The 20653-nt window shown below is 43.7% G+C and overlaps 1 protein-coding gene across 1 annotated transcript in view; it reads right to left on the bottom strand.

Moving 5' to 3' along the window:
- Nucleotides 1-20653, bottom strand: part of SV2C (synaptic vesicle glycoprotein 2C) — a 183759-nt gene that overhangs the window by 101578 nt on the left and 61528 nt on the right. The window lies entirely within an intron of this gene.

Below are 20653 nucleotides of genomic sequence, written 5' to 3'. Positions count from 1 at the left end.
TGGAGTTTGAGTCATGGTCACATCCCCTTTGATGTGAACACCTGACTTATCACCACGACAAGGCCAAGATGGGGGACTGTAAGGTCAAGTGTTCCAAGGTCAAAGTGTATTCCCCAGTCTGCTTCCAGTCTCTGCCTGTAGCATATGACTGTATATGACCTGGGCCAAGGTCAGGCCCTTAGGGACCCTTTAGAGCATTTTAAGGATTTTCTCTCTAGTCCCTTCAGAAAGCTTTGGCCCTTCCTTGGGAAAGCAAGCAAGCTAGGGAAGGTGAGTTTAGAGGTTATAAAAGTTAATTTGAAAATACTCTCAAATTCCATTCATAACAGAAAACTTTTTCTTGGAGTCAGGATTTTAAGGAGCCTAAGGAGAAAAGAAAAAGCTATTAGTAGTTTAGGAATTATGAAACTCATCATTGTTGGCTCTGCTTCCATAAGGAAACAAATGGAAAATGAAAAGCTAGAGAGCTGTCCTTCTTGTATCACTATGAGCATACACTTGAATTTCTAATTCACTCGCTGCTTCTAAAGAACCAGGCCCCCCATGGGCCCTGTCCAGATTCTTTCTTAGGATCAAATAACATTAGGTGTGGCAAATGTTACTTCAGAGAGGTTTCCAAAAGGCTGTGCAATGACTAGGGGAAATGGCATAATTAATAATGGAAGTACATTCTATTTGAATGAGGTGTTTAAAAAGCTGCTACTATACCTTTCATTTATTTCTGCTTTTTACCTTCTTCGCCAAAGCACCATTTGAACAATTCCTTTTCTAAAGCACATTTAAGATACTCAGCAGCATCTAAGTAATAAGGTAAAAAAATAAAACAAAACAAAAAAAAATACTGGCTGATTTATTGCTTTAGATTTCTTTGGAAATGGCCTGTTCAAACATTCACCCTGAATTTGTTTGCTTAACACACAGTTAATGGATCAATATGAGATCCAGAAAGACAACAGTTGGCAAAGCATAATGACCCTCACATCAATGACATGCAGATGCTGCTTTGTCGATGCTCAACTGCAGACAGCTACAGTGAATGCCAGTGTCAGAGCAATTGCAGAATAAAAAAAGACAAAAGCTGTTTTTATTTAGACTGGGGGAGACTGCCAAGATGTGACTGGTCAGCCACGCCTGGGTGGACATGGCATATTTTTCTCTGTACTACAGGGCCGACAATACACAGATCATCCTTCTTTTTTTTTTTTAACTATATTTTGTTGGTTGTGCTATTGTAGTTGTCCTGATTTTTTTCCTCTTTGCCCCTTCCACCCAGCACTCCCCACTCCCTCAGGCAATCACCCCACCCTTGTTCATGTCCACGGGCCATTCATATAAGTTATCTGGCTACTTCATTTTCTGGACTGTAGTTTAAATTCCCATGGCTATTCTGTAACTATCTATTTGTACTTCTTAAGCTCTTCACCTCTTCATCCATTCCCCCATAGTTTTTTCCTATCTAGCAACCATCAAAACACTTTCCATATCCATGATTCTGTCTCTGTTCTTCTTGTTTGCTTAGCTTGTTTTTTAGTTTCAATTGTTGGTGGATATGTATTTCTTTTTGCCATTTTACTATTCACAGTTTTGATCTCCTTTTTTTTTTAAACAAGTCCCTTTAACATTTCATATAATAATGGTTTGGTGATGAAGAACTCCTTTAGTTTTTTTCTTTTTGGGAAGCTCTTTATCTGCCCTTTTATTCTAAGTGATAGCTTTGCTGAGTAGAGGAATCTTGGCTATAGGTCCCTGCTTTTCAACACTTCTAATATTTCTTGTCAGTCTCTTGTAGCCTACAACGTTTCTTTTGAGAAATCAGCTGACAGTCTTAGGGGAACTCCCCTAAGACTAACTAACTAACTTTTTTTCTCTTGTTGCTTTTAAGATTTTCTCTTTACCTTTAACCTTTCACATTTTAATTATGATGTGCCTTGGAGTGGGCCTCTTTGCATCCATCATAAATGGGACTCTGATTCCTGGACTTGCATGTGTATTTCCTTCATCAAGTTAGGGAAATTTTCTTTCATTACTTTTTCAAATAGATTTCCAATTTCTTGCTCTTTCTCTCCTTGTTTTGGTATCCCTATGATGTGAATGTTGGACCTCTTAAAGTAGTCCCAGAGGCTGCTTATACTATCCTCATTTTTTTATTCTTTTTTATCTTGTTCTGATTGGTTGTTTTTTGCTTCCTTATGTTCCAAATCATTGATTTGATTCTTGGCTTCAACCATTCTACTGTTCTCTGTAAATTGTTCATTTCAACTAGTGTATCCTTTGTTTCTGTCTGGATCTTTCTTATGTTTTTAAGGTCCTCACTGAGTTCCTTGAGCATCCTTATAACCAGTGTTCTGAACTCTGCATTTGACTGCATATCTCCATTTTGTTTAGCTCTTTTTCTGGAGTTCTGATCTGTTCTTTCATTTGGGCCATGTTTCATGGTCTCCTCATTTTGGCAGTCTTCCTGTGTTTGTTTCTATGTATTAGGTAGAGCTGCTTTGACTCCATGTCTTGGTAGTGTGACCTAAGTAGTAAAGGTCCAGTGGCACAGCCTCCCCCATCACCCAAGCTGGGTACCTAAGATATGCCCTTTGTGTGGACTGAGTACACCCTCCTCTTGTAGTTGAGGCTTGGTTGCTGTTGGCAGATCAATGGGAGGGATTCGCCCAGGCCAATCAACCACAAGGATTGACTGTGGCCACTTACCACCAACTTCTGCTCTCTGTGGGGGACCAGCCGTGCAGGTTCAATGTGGTCGTGCTCCAGCATGGTCTATAGCTGTCCACTGGGTGCACAGGCCCTCGGATTTCCTGAGTAGTGCAGGCCAAGATCAGCCCCCACCTGTGTTTTCCCTGGGGCCACCCTGCCTGAACTATAAAGCAATCTGAGATGGCTGCTACCTGTGCTGGGCTTGGAGATTCCCAGGCAAAGCCAAGCTGTGAATCTAGGCTGGATGCTGCTAGTACTGGGCCTGGGGCCCACTGAGGTCAGCTGCTACTTGTTTCAGAGGATTTAGGAAGTTGTGAAGCATGAGCCAAGATCAGCCATTCGTATGGAAAAGTAGCTTGGGTGGATCCATTAGTTGGGTGGGGTGGAGTCTCTGGGGATATCCAAGGTGGGTCAAACAGTGTTAGCCAGGTTGATGGAGTCTCAGATATAGCACCAGCTCTCCGGCTCTGTGGCTCTGCGGGGGAGGGTTTAGAAAAGGGACAATGGCTTCTGCTTGCTTTGATGCCAGACAATTCCATTCCTCCTTGTATGCCAGTGGTGCCTTTGAAGCTGCTGCCCTGGCAATGGAGCTCAGAGGGAGTGAGTCTGAGTAGGTGAGTCCATGTATGGGTTCTTTAAGAAGAACTGCTTGGGGCTTCAGAAGTTTCTTTCACCAACTCAATCTCCCCTGGTTTTTGCAGCCAAAAGCTGTAGTGACTTATCTTCCTGGCACTGGAAGCCTGGGCTGGGGGTTCTGGTGTGGGGTTGGAACTCCTTGCTCCTGAGATATCTCTCCTGAATTGTATCTACCACATGTGGGTGTGGGATTAGCCTGTTCCACTGCTGCAGCCCAGATGGATGTGTATTCTTTTTTAAAAAAAAGATTTTATTTATTTATCTTTAGAGGGGAAGGGAAGGAGAGAGGAAGAGAAATATCAATGTATGGTTGCCTCTCGTGCATCCTGCTGGGAACTGGCCTGCAACCCAGGCATGTGCCTGACTGGGAATCGAATTGCAATCCTTTGGTTTGCAGGCCCGCACTCAATCCACTGAGCTACACCAGCCAGGGGAGGATGTGTATTCTTTAATTCCATAGTTGTCAGGCTTCCATTCAACTCAATTTTTTAGAATTCTGAGTGATGACTGTTCCACATTTTAGTTTTAATTTTGATGTGGTTGTGTGAAAAGGTGAGCCATATCTGTCTACACCACCATCTTCACTGGAGGAGTGAAGATCATCCTTCTCAATAAAGAGATTACATGTCTCCTGAGGCCCAATGCATGTCCAGAACACAACATAAAAAAATTTATCAGCACAAGGCAAAAAGAATTCCAAAAGCAGACAGATTCACCTGGTGAAATGCATATGCGGCATATCCCTTATTTACAGCATAAGAGGTACAAGTTTGCTTCATGTCTCTTACAAGAATTACCAGTAGCTAAACTTGTTTATAACAATGTCTGCATCTTTAAAAATGCCTACGAATCAGAAAGTGAGCTCTCAGACCAGGAGTGGCCTGTGGCTGCTGCAACCCGAACACTGGGGAGACTTTCTTTGAGCTCCAGCCCCAGAAACAAAATATCACGAGCACTTGCTGAACCCTTACCAGCCCTAAGTGCTTGTGTAAATTAACTCATTTAATTTTCATGACAACACTTGGAGGTTAATACTCTGGAAGTCCAGCTCGCTGGTGAGGAAACTGAGGCACAGAGAAGTTAATGATTTGTCCAAAGAAAAGTGAGTGGTGATTACATTCCTGTCTGTCAGCAGTTTGTTGTGTAGTGTGGTTACGATTCTCTATCAGCCCTGGCTGCCGTCCCGTGAAAACATCCCAGTTTGTCCAGGCCCCTGTGTGGTGGGTGGTAGCACCCAGAACAGAAAGTAGTACCTCCAGCGTCTCTGCAGGGTGTTCTCCCTGGGCACCACTTCCACTTTCATAAAATTAGTTTAAGTCAGGAGTAATAGAAAATGATAGATGGCAGCTAAAAGAAAATAATGCTTCATTCTACTCTACTATGGAACAAGGGGTGCACTACTCCTCCCAAGGGGCACATTCCCAACCCTGGTGGGGAGTAAAGGGGTTAATGCTGAAAACAACTCAGTGTGCAAGAGAGGAAAAGGAAAATCCAATGTCTTGCTAAAAAGAACAGGCTCCTACACTGTGGTCCAAGGAGGGCAATTCTCTTGCTTTTCTGGCGCAGGAGGGGCATGCCCCTGCTGCACTGGTCTCCGTATCCTGTCATTCTGCTTCTTCAGGGCAGTCACCAGCAGCCTCGTCTTCCCTAAGCCAGCATGGCTTTACGAAGTGGTCATTCTGGGACTCGAGGGGCTCAAACTGGGTGCTCAGTCTCCCCCACCCAGCAGTAGTGTGAGGGCACAGCCCAGGAGCTGCAGAAAGCTCAGCGGAAGCCATGGTGGAGCAGGCTGAGCTCGCCCTGGACTTCTGTGACAGAGACGGCTTAGAGACTTGGCAAGGGGCGGAACACCCTCATTCCTCATTAGCGCCTTGGACTTAAGCCATTTGAAAATAAAACTTAAAAATAACATGTACTAGGGACTAATCTATAAAGGAGTAAAATAAAAATGGCCTGTCCTTCAATCCCCTCAGCCATCCTTGTTAATATACATTTAAACATGCCTACATGGCCAAAAAGTCACACCACACAGAAATGCATGAAATGGAAACAAATCTTTCCTTTTCCTCCACCCTTGACCCTCTTCGCAAGCATGACTATTATCATTTTTTCTAATTTTTCTAGGAATTTTATACATACAAATATATTAAAAGGGCTATCCTATAGGTATTGCCTGTTAAATACAGTTTTTGTCCTGTGTGGTGTTTACCTTCACTCTACTTATGTTTAGGATTTCTAAACTAATCAAACTAGAAATAAATCTCTGCCAGACTTAATAACCACTTCAAAATACATTTCATGTCCTTCAGAAATGCATTCAGTATCAGCTGTTTGGGGAAAACCAAAGCAGTTCTTTCTCCATGTTGTTTTATTACTATGCTTAAAATAAATGCACCTAACCTCCTTAAAAGACAGGATATTAAATTCAATTTTAAAGAATTTGTTAAGCACCAGCTTTCCTGAAGTGCTGGAATGTAAGGATTTGTAAGTTGTGTTCCCTGACCTTAGTAGAAAAGTTAAAACACACAAAAATGTTCACGCAATGCCTACTCCAAGCCAGGAGAGCAGGGAGACAGTGTCACACCCATTATTCACGCAACCCTCCCGACAGCCCCTGATCATGTCCACTACAGAAAGGGGCGGCCAGGCCAGAACTCCCCATAGCCACCTGGGGACAGATGACCAGGGCAGAACAGTGCAGCAGTGTCCACTCAGGTACCTAGGCTCCAAGTCCCTAAACTCTCTTTCTACTCCATCAAGATGCTTGTCATTCAGTGAGGGAGGCAACAGGCACAAAACTGGAGGAGCCGCCAGGTTTTGCTCCCCACCTCCCTCCCATTTCCACCCCCCCTTAGTTGTTGTCCATGTGTCCTTTATACTTGTTTTTATAAATCCTTCCCATTTTTCCCCAGTGATGAGGTGTGTGTCTTGATGGAGGCTACTTATCCTGACTGTGGCCTCTGGGAAAGTTTCACCAAGGAGGGGACATCTGAGAAGATTCTGAAGGATAAGAAAGATTTCAAGACAGTACTAAGTTCCTCCACAACTAGCAGGTTCAGTTTTTTAAAAAAGTGGTATTAAGCTGTATCTTTGCTTCTACTCTGGTTAAAAATATGTTTCAGATCTTAAGGCCATAATCTTGTGTGTCTTTATTGAATTATTACTGGTAATAAGACTGTTCCATTGGGCATGCAATGGAGAGAATGAAGCCTACCAAGTAGCTTTTTTAGAGCAAACAATTAGACGGTTTTTTAGTTGATCCTGTGATCTAAGTAAAGCCAGACTTTTTTTTTCATTTTTAACTTTTTAAGCCAGACTTTTCAATGTTAGCAAAGGCACGATGTGAATAAAATTGGCAACTCTAGGATGGTAAGAAGAGGAACTATTTCCTGCCTTGTTTGTTTTCCTGTTCCCACTTTGCTTTCACGGTGTGGTAATGGCGAGTCCTCGAAAACTCAGAGCGGAGACGTTCTCTTGACATAGACCAGCCATTTCAGTTCTCTACTCTTGGTGCAGCTGCGGCTGGTCAGAATGAAAAGGCATTTTAGTTCAGCGTGCCTTATTTTACCAGTAGGAAACTGTAGCTGTGGTAAGTCAGTACTTGAAATGAGGTCTTTTAAATCCTTGCTCCTCAGAGTATAAGGCTGGACCAGCCCCCTGGGGAACTTGCTAGAATTGTAGAGTGTCAGCCTCCACTCTGGGCCCACAGACTCAGACTTTGCATTAGAACAAGACCTGACATGACCTTGGTGCACTTCAGAATCTAAAAGCACTTTTAGGCTGTTGTGCTTTCCAGTGAAACATGTAACCTCTCCAGTACATTATTTTTTTTACTTAAAGTATGTATTTATCTAATACATATTTGAGAGGAGAAGATGCAGGCTATGAAATATTGGAAATCCAAAGACGCAGAACAACAAGATCTCCCGACACAGGCTGAAGATTTCTAGAGGACGAGCCAACACTTCAGGCGCCTCCTAGGACCTGTCCTCCTTGGGACTAGAGGCAGACCTCCCATGGGGAGAGAGACTGGGCAGAGATTCCCAGATCCTTTCAGGAATCTAAAGAAGATTCTAATTCAGCTGGGCTTTCAGGAGGTTGAACCTGGCCTGAGAAACCTGACCTGAGGCTCACTCTCCATCTCCTGCCTCAGCTGGGCTGCAGGCCATTCTGGGCCAGCCCAGCCATTCAGTCTTTTAAGAGACAAAAGAGGCCTCAGGCATGATTTCCCATTAAGGAATTTTCTAACATGGGGGCCTATTCCATTTTTCTTAATCATAGCCTCATTTCCCCTGACAAATATCACATTTCCATATCTGTCTCTTTGCTGAGGCTGCTTTTGATTCTGACAATCCCTCAGGGGCCACATCTTTTTTCCCAGCATCATTTTAAACTGCCTTTAAACTAAATAGAACAATTTTAAGAAATGATCTATAGTGTTTTTCTCATAGCAATTCTTAGCCAGTAAGTTTTTAAAATTTGTCTTAAGTACTTCAGTTACCCATGACTAATGTATTACTCTATAATTTATACCATCATTTATTTATAGATTGATTTTCAATGAAAAACATTTTGTGGCAGTGTTCTGAGTTCAGTGGTAAATAATCTCCATGAGGTGATGATCTCACCTGCCCTTTTAAAGGGGATTTTTCTTAGGTTAAAACAAAATTTTAGGTAAAAGTTAAAAAATAAATATATAAGCGTAAATGACAACAGCTATGGAAATGGTTGTTGGAAACAATAATAGAATATGATCTGTCATATTTAGGCTTTACTGCCTAGATTGCGTTCATTAGTTTTTAGACATCATTCCTTTCACTAGCGGCAGGTGCATTTGTCTTCCCAAAGGTAGGACTTTCTCCCACCGAGCCCATTTTTATTAAACCAACTGAACGAGTTAATCAACCCACCAACAAACACACTGAGAACTATTTCTTTGAACTTCTTCCTTGAACTCACCCATCTTCTTTCTGCTTCACCAGCAGCACTTTAGGCTTACTATAGTTACACCCAACCTGTTTGACTCAGTTCCACTTATCATTAAGTATTTATTTAATTAAACATCAATCAGGTGAAAAATGAAATGGGAGTGTGTAAGGAATTGGAGCCACTTCTATAAAAACTAACTGAAGAAAGATTCGGGAAAACTAGTTGTGAAAGAAAATGACTGCTATTAAACAAATGTGACCACTGGAACTCTAAAAGGCTGAGAAAAGTCATAGATGAGAGATTCTGGGCTCATACTGGGCCCTCACTCCACCTGAGAGAGATTAAAACTGAACGTCAAAATCACACAGTGGCTGGCGAGGCAAGAAAGATGACAGATAGGTACTCTAGTTCGAAGACCCCTACTCTATGGAAAGCCATTGCTCCTGCACCCAAAGATGGTCAAGTGAATGTATGCTTGTATGTTTAAGTACATTTTCTTTCTTTTACTATTTTTTCCATTAACTGACCAATCACCAGTCCAGATTAACTAGATGGGGTTTCTAGATAACAGTGTTGATCAGCCCTGCAAAGCTGGCCCAGGCTTTCTCTTCCATCAGGCGGGACAAGGTGTAGGGTGAGGCGGGCAACCTCTCTCCCTTGCTGCTCTCTTATGGGTCCTCCCCACCTACCTACCCACTGATGTAGAAGCTTTCACAGCTGCTGCCCTGTGGTCACTGCTCTTGGACCCCCAGAATGGTTTGCTTTGAGCGTGGCCAACCCTTGGCAAGACCCCGCTGCAGTGTGTAAAAGGCTGATTCCGAGGACCACTGTCCCTCTCCAGCTACCCCTGCACTCACCCAGTGCAAAGAAGGATGCAGTGTCTCCCCCTTTACCTACAACTTGCTATTTCCCATCATTATGAGCTTCAAATTCTGTGCTTGAATTTTTATTTTCTATTGGATTCTTTCACTGAATGTGTTGAGCAGAGGACCCATTACTAAAGCAATGGGGGTAGAGGTAGGGGAAGAAGGAAGCCATGTTGTTGTTCCTTTTGTTTTTTAACCAAATGCAATATCCTCCATCTTCATTCCACTACTGTCGACCACTCTGAACTTTGCGGTCAGGCAGCAAATAGTTAAGCGCCCAGGCTCTTGAAATACATGGCCTAGATCTGAATCCTTGCTCTAGCTACCATTTACTAGCTGTTTGATGCCAGTTAAATTGCTGGATTTCTTTGTGCCTCGATTTTCTTCTCTGTATGATGGGTTAATAACAGCACCTACCTCACAGGATTTTTGAGGGATTAAATGAGATAAAGCATTAAGAACTGTCAAACATAGGTAGTCAATAATTTTAAAAAAATACTAATATAACTATTAATGTGAAGGAAAGAGAGAAAGGGAGAAAACAAATGCTGGTAAAAAGAGACAACAGGAAGAAAGGGGTGAGCTCTGGAATGTTATAGAAGGCGAAATTACAGCTTCTGGCCTCCCTCAGTTCTACTGAAAAGATAGCACCTGAAACAGCGCTGAAACAGTGATCTAATCTGAAATCTCAGAGACTTGGTTTTCTTTGCAATTTGAAATAATCTAAATAAGTAATTAATAGGCTTCTAAAACCAAGCCCTTGCTTTTCCAATTATTATTTTTAGTTGCCACAGGCAAGGACCAGTATGTGTTCAAATGTGTCTGTGGACCTTCACGAAAATCAAATAAAAATAAGGGAAGTGATAATATTAAAGGCATATGTACAAATGGAAAAAAAGCCCTTTCTAATTTTCAGTGGAGAACATTTGCAGTGAAAGTCAGCTCACCTTTGCTGGAAAGAACTGCAAATATCAGATGCAGTCCACAGCACGCTCTGACTGCTACATCTGGAAAGTCTGACATTTAAGTTCATCAATCTAGGCTGAGACTGACGTAGCTGCTTATATAGGCAGGTAATGACATAATGAGCAATAGTACTGCTTGTTACCTAAGTCCACCTGGGCACCTAAAGACACTTTCACTGAATCCAGTGAGTCAAGTGCAGAAGGAAAGTCCTAATAAGGAAGTCTAATGTATTCCTTAATCTTTCCTGAAATGGCTAACATACAGCATGTCCCTTAGATAGGAGAAGAGATATTAAAATGCTTTTTGTATGTATGGTTCTGCAGAACCAAAAAAAGGGCAATTAGAGCTCATTTGGTGTTCAAAGCAATGCAGAAGCAAGTCTTCGAATCAAGAACATTACAGAAAGTCCCTTTGTGGTGAGCCACGGATATTACATATCAGTTCCACACCAGTGGGACCCATCTGCAAACTTCCCCCACTCCAAGGCCTGTGCTGAGGAAGAGGGGTGGTACCTGACTGAACCCCTTTTTCAGTAATCCCAACCACTGAGCCAATGATAAGCAGGTTGTCATTAATTCTGCAGCTCTTAGAGGACTTCTTGCTATAAGCCAGGCACCTTGAAAGGCCTGAGGAAAGGCGAGGAGGAGAGAGCACAGGGCAGCGAAGAGAGGTCCGCAAACATGACAGGGACCTGGCCCTCGCTCCCAAGCAGCTCGCAGCCTAGTGCTGGTTTTGGTCGAGGGCTTCATTTCGGAATCACCAGAAAGCTTGAAGGAAAAGAACAAAGATGCACAGGACACACCCTCATCTTTAGTTCTGGGGTAGGACTTAGGGACACTACTTTTAAAAAACTTTCAAATGATTTTAATATAAACCCAGGGCTTTAAACTTTTGGTTTCCTGGGAGATCAAAAATATGCAAAAAAATCATCACTAAATGAAACACAGGCTATAATTAAGGTGAGTACATTATGCTTAAAGGGGAAAATGGAAGGAGTGACTTAATTAATTCTAGAGAATTCTGAAAAGCCTCCCATAGAATGTAAGAGGGGGTCATGCTGAGTTTTGAATAATGAATATGAATTCTCTTTGAAAAAGGGGAAAGTTCCAAGGGAGAGAAGAAGATCAAGTTTAAAGGTTTGGAGGTATGTCAGGTGCACTGCACACCAAAGGGACTCCAGGTCATTCAAGGTGGGTAGAATGTAGACTCTGGTGGGGACAGTGAGAGTGATGAGAGATAAGGCAAAAGATAAAGGGAAGTTGACCCAAGGAGTTGGCCTTGATCCTTTGGAAAACGAATGATCAGACTGGACAGCATTCATACCTGAAAAGATCCACGTTGAGGATAAACAGCAGCGGGCAGACAGAGGGGAGGGGAGGCAGGGCTTGGACCAAGGCTAACCAAGGCCTGAGATGCTAGGAACACAAAATTTAAGGAAGCACTCACTGTCAGGTGCTGACTCTGAACTTGCAAGACTCTGTGAGTGAGTTGCTTCCTTAAATTTTGCGCTTCAGGTACCTCACTTTCCTCACCCTAGTCCTGGCTGGGGGGAAAGACCCGTTGAAGGAACAGCACTGAGAAGGTAACTCCAGGAGCCCAGGGAAGGACTGCCGACAGCCTGAGTTGAGGCAGCAGCAGTAGGCTTGGAAGAGGGACAAGGCTAGAGGTGGGTTTTTATAGTCAGAGTCCACAGTTCTTACAAACTGAGAGACGAGGCAAGGAAGTGTGGAAGTTGACACTGAGGATATTGGCTCAGGACAGGCTGTAATCAAACAGAGAGTATAAGAGGAGGGCAGGCCTGACTGGGCCTGTGGCTTAAACAAGGGAGGAGGATGCTCACATCGGTAACCCTCCTTACACTACATGTAAACAGGGTGACACAGGCAAATCAATAAGGCAATGATCAATATAATGATCATCAGGAAATGCTCCAGGAGGGAAGCAGGGCTTGAGTCGAGCCTCAAAATAAAACAAGGAGGTTATGAAGACGCGGATGGCAGAGGAGTGCGGTGAGCTCCCTCTCGGGCACACACGGCAGTGCGGGGACTGGGAAAGAACATAAGGCTGGGAGGGTTAGCAGAGTGGGGGCCTGGGTTGGGCTTATGGAGAAGTATAACTAAGCTGGATAAGTAAGAGAAAATCCTTAAATAACAAGCTAAAAAAATAAAATTCACTACATTATAAGAGAATGGGGAGCCACTGATGGATTCATGGGTGGGGGATTAATGTAATCAGAGCCCTTGTGTGAAAAGACCTGGGCACTTTGATCAGGATGGACGAAGCTTTTCTTTTTTAAAATATATTCTATTGATTTTGCCATTACAGTTGTCCCATTTCTGCCCCTTCGTTTTCCTCTACCCTGCACACCCTCTCCCACCCACATTCCCCTCTCTAGTTCATATTCATGCATCATAAGTTCTTTAGCTTCTACATTTCCCACACTACTCTTGCCCTCCCTCTATTTTCTACCTACCAGTCTATGCTACTTATTCTCTGTACCTTCTCCCCACTCCCCTGTTGCTAACCCTCCATGTGATCTCCATTTCTGTGGCTCAGCTCCTGTTTTAGGTGTCCGCTTAGGATGGACGAACCTTTTCTGTAAAGGACCTGATTGTAAGTATTTGAGACTTTGCAGGCTATCTGTGCCCTGTTGTCCCTACCTACCCCCTCCCCTCCCACCCCTCCCCCGTTCCCTCGCAAGACAGCAGCTGCAAACCACATGAAAGCTAAGAGCGTGGATGTGCTCCAATTTACAAGATAGGCAGAGGGCCAGATTTGGCTCAGAGGCTGGAGTCTGCAGACCCCTGCTCAGGAAGGGTTTGCCTGTAACGGTGCTGAGGCCAGGTGTGGGGGAATCTGAGAGGCAGTATTAAGTTAACACCGGGGCTGGGGTGCCAAAGAGAAGGACCGTGCTCTTGAGGGACTGCAAAGCAGGGCAGTTCAGAGCCCTGTGAAAGACGGGATTTCCCTGCAAGGATGAATGAAAAAGAGAATAGAGACCCAGGGTATAAACCCTTGAGGAAGCCACCTTTAGAGAGGGAAAGGAAGTCAGGCGCACAAAAGTGTGGGGAGGACATAAGAAAAAGTCCAGATGGAGCACAGACCGTTTCAGAAGGAAGGGAGAACAAGGCCCAGAGCACTGGAACTCAGAAAAGCCCTTTGCGCTTGCCTTGGAAGAGGTCACCAGTGGTCACCGAAGGAGCAAGCTCAGCCTGGCAGTCAGGACAAGCAGAGAAGAGCAGACTGGAGCAGAGCACGTAGCTGTGCACAACTGCAGTTCGCAGATGCAAGGGGGCACAATGCTGCCGGGCGGGAAGAAGCGCTGGAACAAACCATAAAGCAGAGGAAACAGCAGAAAAACATCACGCCTATTAACACAGACATGACTGTCCTGAAATCACAGCCACGGACACAACAGAGCACAGCCAGAGCATCTGCAACCAAAGGAGCGAGCTGTTGAGAAGACCAGGGCTGTCGTGTGTCTTGTTTCCGGAAGATGATAAAAAACAGGCTTATGAGAAATGTGTTAATCGCCTTAAGTTTAAGCACACCCGCAGGTGAGGAAAGGATTTTTTTATGTCAGGACAGTGAACAAATAAAGCATAAACTGGTATCTGAGAGAAATAGAATAAGAAAATAATCTCTGGACAACATCCATATTATATCTTTTGATATGTTAAGCAACAGACCAGTCTGGAGCGGGAGGACCCCTAGAGCTTACTTCAGGCCATGCCCAGACACTGGGGGTGTGGCTGGGCCTCTCGGGCAAACGGGTCTGCCCAGGGACTCAGAGGTCACACCGTGCTTGATCGACACTCGTTACACATAATGATCCATTCATTACATCCAAGTAATGAATGATTACACAAGTCCTCCAAGACCCCTGTCTTAGAGAATTACGTGTAAGTTTTCTTTGTTATCGCTGTGTGTGTGTGTGTGTGTGTGTGTGTGTGTGTGTATGTGTGTGCTTTAAGTCTAGGTGGTAAATACCACACAAAAAAAACTATTAAATTATAACAGGTTCTGGTCTGTGTTTAAAGGGAAAACCCAGGAGCCCATTTCCAATGCTCCACTATGACCTTTTTTTCTCTAAATAGGCAGATTCCTAAGCTGCCAGCCCAGAGCCATGAGTAAGTAAATACGGAGATCGGCCTTGAACTAATAATGGATGCTGCTCCTAATCCATTACTGCCGGTCAAGCGGAGGTGAATTCAGAGCAGCACTTCTTGACACTTGGGATTTATTTTGTCATTAGTGATGAAACATCACATAAGGGCTCCTCAGTTCTGAACTGTCAGGGTAGACGTAGGTATTTAAGAGGTCGCCCAATGTTCAGATGTCGGCCCTCGGTACTGAAGCTGTTATTGAGTGGCTGATTGTTTTTATTGTGATTATATGTGATTTGTGCCTAGATGGAGCAGTTTGCTATCTGCTTCTCACATTAAGAAGGAAAACTGATCACCTTGAGAATTAAGAACAAAGTAGAAAGTTTAATCAATTATTATATTATGGTGCAAAAACAAAACAAAAAAGAATGTTGAATCCATTTTGTTTTCTCCTCCAAAACCCACCCAAAAATCTCTTGATATTCCTTAAACACACTATAGTCATTCTTATCTTTGAACCCTTATCCAATTAACCTTTCCAGAAGCATCTTTCTCTAGCCTTTCCTCCAAAACCTGAACCTTGGATTTTACCTTCACATTCTTTGTGACAACACCCTAAACTACTCTAGTTTTCGTGGGTAACTGTTACCTAGTCTCGCCGACAATCTGACTTATATTATTTGTCAGTCTTGTCTCTACAACCAATTTGCAGTTTGACCCCCTGGTAGGCACTATGTGTCACGGCATCTTATTCTGAATTTTCGTGAGACTCCATTATTCTATATACTAGAAGAATGATAATAATTTAAAATAATTGGTAAAACCTAGCTAATTTAAATTTAACATAATAGGTTCAACTCAAACCCTAGTCCTTCTCACTCATAGCTATGCAGTTGATGTAACTAATGTAAATCTGAAATTCTGACCATAAAATCTTCAGTGTCTGAACAAAGTCTGATAAGTGGCATACTTGAGACCTTTGTCTAGAAGACACATCTGTAGGATAGACTTTATAACAAAATTTTCACCAGCCTATAGTGAAATGAAGAAAACAAGGAAAATAATAATCCTTTTTTATAAAAATAAATGTATTCCGTTTGAATGAAACTCCTTTATTCTAAGGGTATGTCCTTCCTATTTCTTGATGTGAACATGCCTTTTGTTTTATATAGTGATATAGAGTAGTGTGTATGGTAGGAATCACTGTTATTTTTATTTTTTTATTGTATTCATTTATTTTTAGAGAGAGAAGAAGGGAAGGAGAAAAAAAGGGAAAGAAAGATCAATGTGTGAGAGATACATCTATCGGTTGCCTCTTACATGCACCCAACTGGGGTCCTGGCCTGCAACGCAGGCATGTGCCCTGACTGGGAATCAAACCAGTGACCCTTTGCTTCACAGGCTGACACTAAGCCACACCAGTCAGGGCCATTGTTATTTTTAAATAAAGTTGCTCAGTAAAATTAAAAGTGGGCTTCTCTATGTGAATCCTTCTCATTAAAAGAAAATAGGCTTTAAAATCTAGAAGACTGGGAGCTACTAGTATAAAACATCAAATAGTAGAAACAATCTTTTGGAAATACTGCATTCTGAAAAGGGCCAAGGAAAGAAATTTCCTAAACCGTGGTTCATAAAATGAGTTAGAGAATAGAGATGTCCCTTTCATGCGTGAATGATGATTATACAACATGACATCCCTCCCATCAAGAGGTGGAGGCTATGTTTCCTTTCCTTGTTTCTGGGTAACTGCTTGACCAACAACAGGGTATGACAGTAGTGACGCTATGTGACTTCCAAGACTGGTCCTAAAAGGCCGTGCCACTTCATCTCGCTCACTAGAACACCTGCCTTGGATCCTAGAGCCACCAACTGAGAAGTGTGACTACCCTGAGGCCAACAAGCTGGAGGGGTCACAGGTGGGCTCTGTCCTCCGCATTTCCAGCTGAGCCCAGCCTTTCAGCAGTCCCGCCAAAGCGACAGTCATCTCCGACCCTCCAGCACAGTCCATCTCCCAGCCAGACACTGCTAAGTGACCTCCACTGGCACCAGAAAGGATCACCTAGCCAGGCCCTGTCCAAATTTCTAACCCACAAAACGTGAGGTATTATAAAGTGGGTATTGCTTAAAGCCACTAAATTCTTAAGTAGTTTGTTACACAATAATACATCTGGAAAAGCATATTCCTTAAAACACTTTTTAAAAATACTTCATTCACTGGAATACCGAGACTATAAGGAATATGGTATTAAGAATCATATATATTTCCTTACTTTCAGTCTTAAGGAAAATCAACATGGTTTAATTGTTAATATTTCTCTTAGGACTGGATATCATGTCAAAAGAAGGACGTAATAAGCAAATCTACGAAGTCCCCCTCCACTTCCAGTCATAAACTAATCCGTGAGTGGGGGACCAGAAATGAAGCTAGAAAGCTGTCCCTTTGGCTCCTGTCAAGTCTTTTTCCAGAAAAATTGCAGGAAAGGTTTCCTGGGTTTTGTCTTGCTTTGCCTATTAAAGGGTTTTGCTTATTAAAGGGTTTGCTTATTATAAAAAAATACCATATTATCACACCTTTAACAGGAACCTAAACAACAAAACAAACAAGCAAGCAAAATAAAAACAAAGACACTGAAATAGAGAACAGGCAGACAGTGACCAGAGGGGCGAGGGGAGGGAATTCCAGGGGAAAAGGGGAAGGGTTTACAGGAACAACTATAAAGGACACATGGACAAAAACTAAAAGGGGGTGGAAATGGGAGGAAGGTGGGGAGCACTGGGGGGGGTGGGCTGGGATGGGAGTAAAAGACAGAAACTGTACTTGGACAACAATGAAAATAAATAAAATTTAAAAATTATTTTAAAAAACCAAAATAAAAAAATAAAAAACCATTAGGGTGGGTTTTAGGCATAGGGGAAAGGAGGAATTAAGTGAATGGTGCCAGGATGAAGCAGGGGTTGTTGCTTCATGAGCGGAGATAGTACTGGGTGATCAGTTTTACGTTGGGACCCTTGGTCATGACTGCAAGGAGAAGAAATATGGAGAGGGCACTTTCTCCCCAACAAAATGTATCCATTAGCTCCTGGAGGGGAGAGCATGAGGACACAAATTCCAAGTGCCCTAGAGCATGCCAGCCACCATGTGGCTCAAGGACAAAGCTTGAGGCAGAAGGAACAGACCGCAGCTCTTCTTGGTGGTGGGCTAGCAGGCTAACAGCCATGGTTTCCTCTGCACCGCTGCCCTCCCCCAGCTCGGATCCTCCAGGCCCCTCCCATTTCCCCGTGTTGGTCTCCACGGTGGGTTAAATCGTGATCATTTAAATCGTACAGCCCAGATTAGACTAAGTGCATTACACTGTGACTCGCTGTTGGCTGCAGCAGGGGTGGGGGAAGGGAGCACGATGCACGCAGGGCTGTCACAAGTAACAAACACTCCTTGGGCCCAGGCTGGAGCCTGACAGCTGGGCGTGCAGATGAGCAGAACGTTGTCACATGTAGGGAGGGCTCAGAGGGCTTCGGGTGACAACACGCCATCACCCGCCCAACACCCACCGCCCACCTGCGACTTGCTTGTCCCAGTGGAGAGGTGCTGACAGAGAGGCAGGGGTGTGGTGGGACAGAGCCAACGGGGCTGATGTTGCCTTTATTACTGAGTTCCACCCTGTCTCTCTCAGGGGCCCCATGCTGACTTCCCCAGAGAATCTGACTCATTAAACTTCCAGGTTGTAAGGTTAGTTTTCACTTCAAACTTCTAATTTTGGCTTTTCAAAACAATAAATTATAGGTTTCTAGATCTTATGTCTTAATTGCTTAGCAATTTAAAATACAATTATAGATAATTTTTCTTAAGTTAAGTGCACTCAGGATTAGGGTTAAGAGGGCCCCCTGAGCCAAACATGTCTCCCATACAAAGTTGTCTAACTATGGGGAAAACTTGGCACTGTTTAACCCTTCTTAGATTCAATTGCTTTCTGCACTTCAACAACTATAATTGTTACCATTGTGTAAACATTCTCAATTCTAATGTGTCCATTTTTCTTGCAAACTAAAACTCTCTCTATTCTTCAACTTTAAAGGGGAATTTCTCTTTTTAATTTAATTATACCTCATCCCTGAGCCATGTGAGTAAAATCTAGTCATGGGCAGATTTCCTTTTGCTTTGAAATAGAGTGATAACAAATGACAGTTTGTTCTAGGTACATTAACTGTTGTTGGCAAGCTCTGGCCTCTAGGGGGAGCCAAAAACTCCCCCCCATTTCACCCAGCGAAGAAGAGCTCTGAATCTGGGAAGAACAAAATGGACACTTTAGACTTAAAATGAGGTCAGAGTACTTGGGGTGGAAAATGATCTCTATTCGGATCATTTTTCTCCCATGTAGTGTGTTCTCGTGTATCATCTCCTGCCCTCACATGCCTTTAATTCCCCTCTCTCCCTCCTCCTTCCTTCCCTCCCTCCAAAAACCTGACATTCCCCACAGCTGCCGCCCAACCCTCCAGAAGACATCTATGACCGTTTGGGAGACCACTTCTTTCCTACCAACCACACTATTCCTCCGCAAGTCAACACCACTCTTCCACCAGCACGGTTTTTGTAGCCAGCCCAATTATCTCGCTGCCTAGCAAGCTGACCCACCCAGTGCCACCTTTCTCAAGCCTCTCGAATTCTACGTGCTGTTGCTGCCAGGACGGGTTTCCAAGCAGCACCGGCAGTGTCTGGTAGCTTCATTAATTGGTTCCACGGAAAGGAACCAGATTAGAACATTAGTTATTATCATCGATCTGCAGTCGACACAGGATTTACCCAAACCTTTGCTAACTGGGTCATGGTTCGATGCATTTGATGGAGTCCCCTGGTGTTACTGAGGGACTTACCAATTTTGTTCCGTATTTTCTGATCCAGTAGTTCATGCGGCTTTCAGAAAGAGAATTCTAACTGACAAGCCTGAGATAAAATATGCCTACTTAAGCCTTTGTAATACCCCTAATTCCTAGTTTTTTACCACCTGGCCACAGTTTTCAGCAACGACTAAGAAGGTTCCTCTGAATATCATGTCAAGTTTAGGTGCCAAGTGCAGTGCACTAGTCACAGAGATCTGAGCTAATCTTGTCCCACTGGAAACTGGAAGGACACTCAGCATAATGCCACAGTGATTCTGGGACTGGCCTGCTTCTAAATGGAATCACTAGCTGCATCTCACCAAATACTAACCACCCAATGTTCCTAGATTAATTCATTTTTAGCATACATTCTGAATTGTCCCAAAGGGTTTCATGGGACAATTGTATTTAATGCTCTTGTTTTGTTATGCTTTTCTTTTCATGCCCAGTTAGAAGAACTGCCTGACATGGGAACCCGGTTAAGTCAGCAATACTTTAAACAACAGTTCATTAACTCAGGGTGAAAAGTAGAGGGAGGTTGCCGGAGCCTTTACACAGCTACGTTGGCACTGAATTAGCTCCTTGAGATTAATGTCACACTAGAAGAATTCATTAAGCACTGGTGTCTATAGGGCAGTCTTGGCATCAAAGGAATGGGGCGGGGGGTTCTCTTCAGGGTTAAATTCGTTACTGGAGCGTCCCCGGAACATCACTGCAGAGCAACTGAAGCTCCCGCAGCCTGCGTATTTTCAGAGAAGAGAGCTTGTTTTATAACTTGTGAGAAAATCTGGAGAGAACCTTTATTCTCTGAACTTTACAGTGCGCACTTATTAGAACATAACTGGGGTGACAGAGATGAGGGCTGACGAGAAAGGGAAGACACATTCACCCAAGCAGAGCCGTGCGAGAGAGCGGGCTGGCGTCAGGAGGGCAGTGCGGAGAGAGCCGCCGCCCCCAGGCCAGACCTGTCACGGGCACTGGGACAGACAGCACCGTTACCCTTCCTGCCACCATCTCCACAAGGAGATTCGGAAGCCAGTGAATTCTTCCTTACTTAATGACTTGTTATGAATCTGTCACACATGAACATTTCTAAAATTTTATAGAATCTTCTTACACTTTCTGCTTGTTTTGCTTGACCACTTCTGTTTTTGGCCAATGCAATTAAAGGTGGTAAAGGAGTTTTACTCATTATTGTCTGACCCACATCCAAGGTAAGGAGGGAGTCCAGGGTGGGCAGGAGGGGTCTGGCAGCCACCAGTGGCAGGCAAGGGAGTGAGTCCGCTGAAGCAGGAGCAGCAGATAGGGCCATGGGATGCAGAGTTCTGGAGGCCGGGCAGTGCCAGCGAGGGGTGTGCTGGCAGGGACCCTCCAGTAAAGGCCGATCAGGGCTGGGAGTGGGTGACTCTGGGCCCATGGATTTTTATCCTGCCCAGAAGAGGTCCACAATTTATGTGCAGGATATAGAGGCCCAGGGGTGTTCGGATACTTGCACATCCATGCAGAAAACTCAGGGACCCTTTCACCGGTATGGCCCAGCCAGGACTTACAAATGATTGCTTTCCACTGCGA

Source organism: Artibeus jamaicensis, unplaced genomic scaffold (genome assembly GCF_021234435.1).
Source record: "Artibeus jamaicensis isolate MK-2021 breed Jamaican fruit bat unplaced genomic scaffold, CSHL_Jam_final contig_373, whole genome shotgun sequence".
Taxonomy (NCBI): Eukaryota; Metazoa; Chordata; class Mammalia; order Chiroptera; family Phyllostomidae; genus Artibeus; species Artibeus jamaicensis.
The sequence above is the reverse complement of the archived record's forward strand: the minus strand, read 5'-3'. Positions and strand labels throughout refer to the sequence as shown.